We start from the raw sequence: 5,739 nt of genomic DNA on the forward strand, positions 1-5,739 counted from the left end.
ACGCACCCCAGTGGTGTGCTAGTAAATATTTAACAACCAGATCTGGAGGAAGGAAGCCTGAATTGTGCAAAAGCCAATTTATGTGGATGTCAATACTCCCAGCAATCTGAGTCTCTGGAGTCAAAGCTGAGAAGAGATGTGCTCAACCAGCTCTTCGCCCGCATGAGCCAGCCCATCTCGCCACTCCCCAACTCCTTGTTAATGTCTTCCAAACACAGCAAAATTCAAGTTATACAATCACAGATCCTTCTGCTCCTGCTCCCACTGTTAGTTGCTCAGTCGTGTCCAACTCTCTGCCATCCCATGGATTGTAGCTGGCCAGGCTCCTCTGTCCATGGCATTCTCCAGGCAAGAATATTGGAGTGGGTTGCCATTCCCTTCTCCAGGGGATCTTCCCAACCCAGCGACTGAACCCAGGTCTCCCACGTTGCTGGCAGATTCTTTACCATCTGAGTCACCAGGGAAGCCCACTACCAGCTGCCAGTTCTCTAGAGCTCATAATCAAATGCCCTGGAGGGGAGAGTTTGATTCTATCACTACTGTCTCTCTTGGGGAAAGCTCTTGTATGAGGTTATCTCATAAGCCACTAAGTACCTCTGAGCCAGGTGCCCCTCCTACTTCTTCAGCTGTCGCTAAGATGGAAGGCTCAGAGGGGACATGGCATGGTCACCTGTTTCTGAAGAAACAGACTGGCGACTTCCCTGGTGATCCATGGTTAAGAATCCACCTTCCAATACAGGGAATGCAGGTTTAGTCCTGGGTCAGGGAACTAAGATCCCACATGCTGAGGGGCAACTAAGCCTGTGGGCTCTTGAGCCCACATGACATAACTAGAGAAAAGCCCAAGCACCACAGCTGAGACCCAACATGGCCAAAAGGAAGAAGGAAGCAGACTGTGTTGCTGCCTTTTTAGGGGGTTGAATCTGGGGCAGCCTCTTGAAAAGGAGTCTGTAAGCACGGCAGGCATTCAAGCTACAATCTCTCTGACGTACTGTTCTCACCTCTTTAATGAAATGCCCTCAGCCATTCTGCAAAGCTTTGAGACAGCCCCCAAATCATATACCCAAAAGAACATCTTGGGTAGACGCAAACAGAAAATGGACACTTCAACCTAATATTATTCAAAAGTCCCAGGCAGGGTGAGAAACCTAGTTAGCTCAATTCAGTGAGCATTTATCAAATATATTATTTATCAAGTATATTATCCATATAGTCAAAGTTATGGTTTTTCCAGTAGTCACGTACAGATGTGAGAGTTGGACCATAAAGAAAGGCTGAATGCTGAAGAATTGAAGCTTTCAAACTGTGGTGCTGGAGAAGACTCTTGAGAGTCCCTTGGACACCGAGGAGAGGAAACCAGCCCATCCTAAAGGAAATCAACCCTGAATATTTATTGAAAGGACTGATGCTGAAGCTGAAGCTCCAGCACTTTGGCCACCTGATGGGAAGAACTGACTCATTAGAAAAGACCTTGATGCTGGGAAAAATTGAGGGCAGGAGGAGAAGGGGCTGACAGAGGATGAGATGGTTGGATGACATCACTGACTCAATGGACATGAATTTGAGCAAACTCCGGAAGATAGTGATAGACAGGGAAGCATGGCCTACTGCAGTCCATGGGGTCGCAGAGTTGGATACAACTTAGACTGAACAGCAACAGTTGTTCTAAACCACTAACGATCAATTGGAAAGTAAGGAAATTACTTCATAGGAGGGTGTAACAGACTCCCCAGAAGAAACTTCACTCAATCCAAACTCGCAAAATTCTGCTTTCTTATCTTGCAAAGTAGAATGCTGTCACTCTCAGCCTTGCTGAGAAGTTTTACACTCTTAGCCCTGCTGAGAAGTTTTACATGGAAGTATGCCCCCATGCCTCAAGATGTTGCAGTGGGAAAAGAGTTGAGAACTCTTCTCAGCAATGTGAAGGACACAGACTCAATGCTGACTGGCTAAGGGAGACACCAAACATTTTCTTAGATTCTGAGGAAGGATTCCCACTTCCACGACACCCTCCCAGCCCCCAGTCATCAAAGGCACTAAAACGACAAGAACTCTTAGAAGACTGAGTTAAAGTGGGTATTTTCCTTCTTCTCTTGGTAAAATGGTTTGCCTGCATCTGAAACGGTATTTGTAAATTGTTCCCGTTGAGGCCATCCCTTTCGCTGATTAATTCTGAAGAGATCTGAAGAATGCATTCCCATGATTAATGTGCTGCCTGAATCTATCAGCTTTGGCTGTGGATACGCTACAACAAGTAATAAATATTTAACAACAAGACTTTCAATATTGTAGAGAATTAAGCAATCCTCTCTAGACGAGCAAAGCGTCTTGGCTTTTGGCAAGATTGTATCACATAAAGCAGCATATGCAAAGTCAACTACACACACAGAATAAGGAGGCCGGAAGAGAGGGACAAACTTTTTAGTTGGTACAGGAAGATTCTGACAGGAGACTTGCTCCTGCTTTTTCACTCAGCCTGTTCCTGAGTGCTTCTGATATCCAAGGCACCTCACCCCATGGGTGTGTGTCCAGTGTTCAAAGGTGTGGTGTTTTCCACACAACTTACCCCTAACCAGCACTTTGATGTATTGTTCATCCAAAGTGGCTCCAACAGAAGGTAGAGGAAACCCTGGCTATGTTGGGCTTCCTGGGAAATGGTATTTTGCCCTCCAAAACGGTGCTACATTCCAGGGTTTTCTGCAGTAGTTTTACCTTTGCCATTAAAGCTTCTGGGACAGTGGGTAAGTTACTTAATTACTCTAAGCCTTGATATTCTTTTTTCTCTGTGTAATGGAAAAATAAAGATACCTACCACATGATGTTTAGCCCTTAGCCTCATGCTAGCAAATGGTAAACCCTTAATAAATATCAATGTAGTACTAATGTTATTAACTTCTGTAGTTGCTCACTAACTTTCAGTTACCACAAAGCCACTCTGCCTTTAAGCCTTATCTAATATGATTTCCTCTGAAATGACTCATAGTTTCTCTTCCCAGCTGAGAGTCCTACATTTGTATCCATAATCACCTCTTAAGGAAGTCTGTTCAGATTTAGTAATCCTGTCAACACATATTTTCTTCAAATTTACATTTTATATTCATACCCAAGGTTACTAATAATAACTATGTTTTCAAATATATTTTTAACTTTCTCAATAAGATTAGAAGGCTACACAGGATTCCTCAAACTGTTTTGTGAAAACCAGTTTTAGAATTGCCATCAAAAAATATAATGCATTTTTAAAAATAGCTTCAACACAGGAAAATCATCTTTGCATTCATTCATTCATTCAACAAACGTTTATTGAATGCTTTTTATATGCTGGATAGATAATAAACAAGATAAACCAGTAAAATATTTAGTATGCTAGTGATAAACTGCCAATAAGAGAAATAAGGCAGGAAAGGTTGCTGAAAGTGTTGGCATTGTAACATTAAAGACATGGAAGAAAAAGGAAGCCGTGTGTGTGGTGTCTGGGAGAGGGGAAATGGCATGTGCGAAGGCCATGTCCACAGCAGAGTCAGGCCTGCCTCATAGGAGGACCATCCAGGAGAAAAGGCTGCCAAGGAGTGTAGGGGGAAAGTTAGAAAACGTGGCCTGAGAGGGAACTATGTAGGATCTTTTGAGTCCTTGCAAGGACTTTGGCTTTTATTGTGAGTGAGAAGGGAAGCTACTGTAGGGTTTTGAGTTTTGAAATGATCTGACGTCCTTTGGCTGTCCTGTTCAGGAGTGCAGAGACAGAAAGGGGAGCAGTTAGGAGGGTCCTGATAATAATCCAGGCAAGAGGTGATGGTGATTTGGGAGTAGGGAGGAAGCAGTGGAAGTGGTGAAGAGTGATCTGGTCTTGGAGAAATCTGGATAGAGGGGGCCACAAGATTTGCTGACAGACCGAGTGTAGATTGTGAAAGAAAGAGCAGTTGAGAATGCCTCTATACTTTTTTCCATTTTTGGCTGAGCGTTGTGGAATTACCATTTCCTAAACTATGGATGACCTAGAAGGAGGTGGGGGGTGGTATATTAGCTCGGTTTTGGGCATGTTAAGTTGGAAATGCCTGTTAGACACCGAAGACTATGTTCATCTAGAGCAGTAAATATGAAAATTGCATTTATAGGAGAATGTCTGGGCTGCAGGTAGCATAGAGAACAACCATGAGAGATCATGAGAAGTCCCCAGACTGATTTTTTTTTTAAGCCAGCAGAACCACTAAGAAGGTGAGGCTCGGGACATCCCTGGAAGTCCAGTGGTTAAGACTCCAACCTCCCTATTTAGGGGGGCATGGGTTCGATTCCTGGTCAGGGAACTATGATCCCACAAGCTGCACTCCTGGCCAAAAGAGAGAAAAGAAAAAAGTAAGTGAGGCTGCTAAAGAGGTAGCAGAAAAATAAATACCATAAAGAGACCTAGGAGGCAACAGAAGCTTTTCTTTTTTTTTTCTCTTTCTTCAATTTATATGCTTAGAATATATTATTTGTGGAAAAGGACAAAAATTTAGAACCAAAATAGATGAATCACCATATAAAGTTATATCCTTTTTATGCTTGAGTAAACTGAAGCGACTTAGCAGCAGCAGCAGCAGCAAACATAAAATCTTAAAGATGATTTTATTTTGTGACTTATAAACCGACTCTGAAACCTACCCTAAAAAATAGTCTCTAGATTTCTGAGGAATCGCAGCTCTGGAATACAAGTACTGCTGTGACCACACTGAAAAGTTAGTGCTATAGGCCAAATGGCCAACCCCCCCATCTTTGTGACGTGTGAAGGACAGCTAAATGATAAGCCTACCACACAGCTCGGGGAATAACGACATCTCTTTAGAGAAGGAGAGGAAGTTTTGTGAGGCTCAACAATATACAAAGTGGCTTTAAAACTGTTGTTTAAAATATTGTACAAATGTTTTTATAGTTTTTAAAGCTGTACTACTCTACTTAGTCACTCAGTCATGTACGATTCTGCGACTCTTTGGACTGTAGCCCATCAGAGTCCTCTGTCCATGGGCTTTTCCAGCCAAGAATGCTGGAGTGGGTTGCCATTTTCCTCCTCCAGGGGATCTTCCTGTCCCAGGGCTTCGAACCCTGTGCCTCCTGCATTGCAGGTGGATTCTTTACCCATTGAACCATCTGGGAAGCCATTTTTAAAGCTGGTGATCTAAAAGTGGAAAGAGAAACAAACTTGCAGTTGGCAGATTTCTCCTCAAACCCTGGCTGTGCCACATGACAGTTGTGCAGGACTTTACAGTTCACATCTCTGGGATTTGGTTACTTTATCTTTAAAATGAAGTAATCCCTGCTCTGCCTATTCTGCAAAACGCTGGTGGAAGTTGAATGATTTAACAAGGGAGATTTTAACACGCTGATGTCTAAAGCAAAAGTCATGACTGAGGCAAGGTGCATTTTTCTAAATTTATCCACTTTTGCTTCTTTGTATAAGCCACAGTTCTCTACCTAGCTTGAAGATACCACATTCAGATCCCAATTGAAAAAATAAAAGATCCTCTAAGGAAAATGCATATACCCACAAACCCACATAGTTTGGTATGCGATTAATTGTACACTGACTGAAAATCAGGGTTTTTTTAAAAATCTTTTTAGTTTTTATTGGAGTTTAGCCAATTAACAATTGTTGTGATACTTTCAGGTGAACAGCAAAGGGATTCAGCCATACATATACATGTTTCCATTCTCCCCCAACCCCAACTCCCCTTCATCCAGGCTGCCACATACCACTGGGCAGAGCTC

The sequence above is a fragment of the Bos javanicus genome, chromosome 5, assembly GCF_032452875.1.
Source record: "Bos javanicus breed banteng chromosome 5, ARS-OSU_banteng_1.0, whole genome shotgun sequence".
Lineage (NCBI taxonomy): Eukaryota > Metazoa > Chordata > Mammalia > Artiodactyla > Bovidae > Bos > Bos javanicus.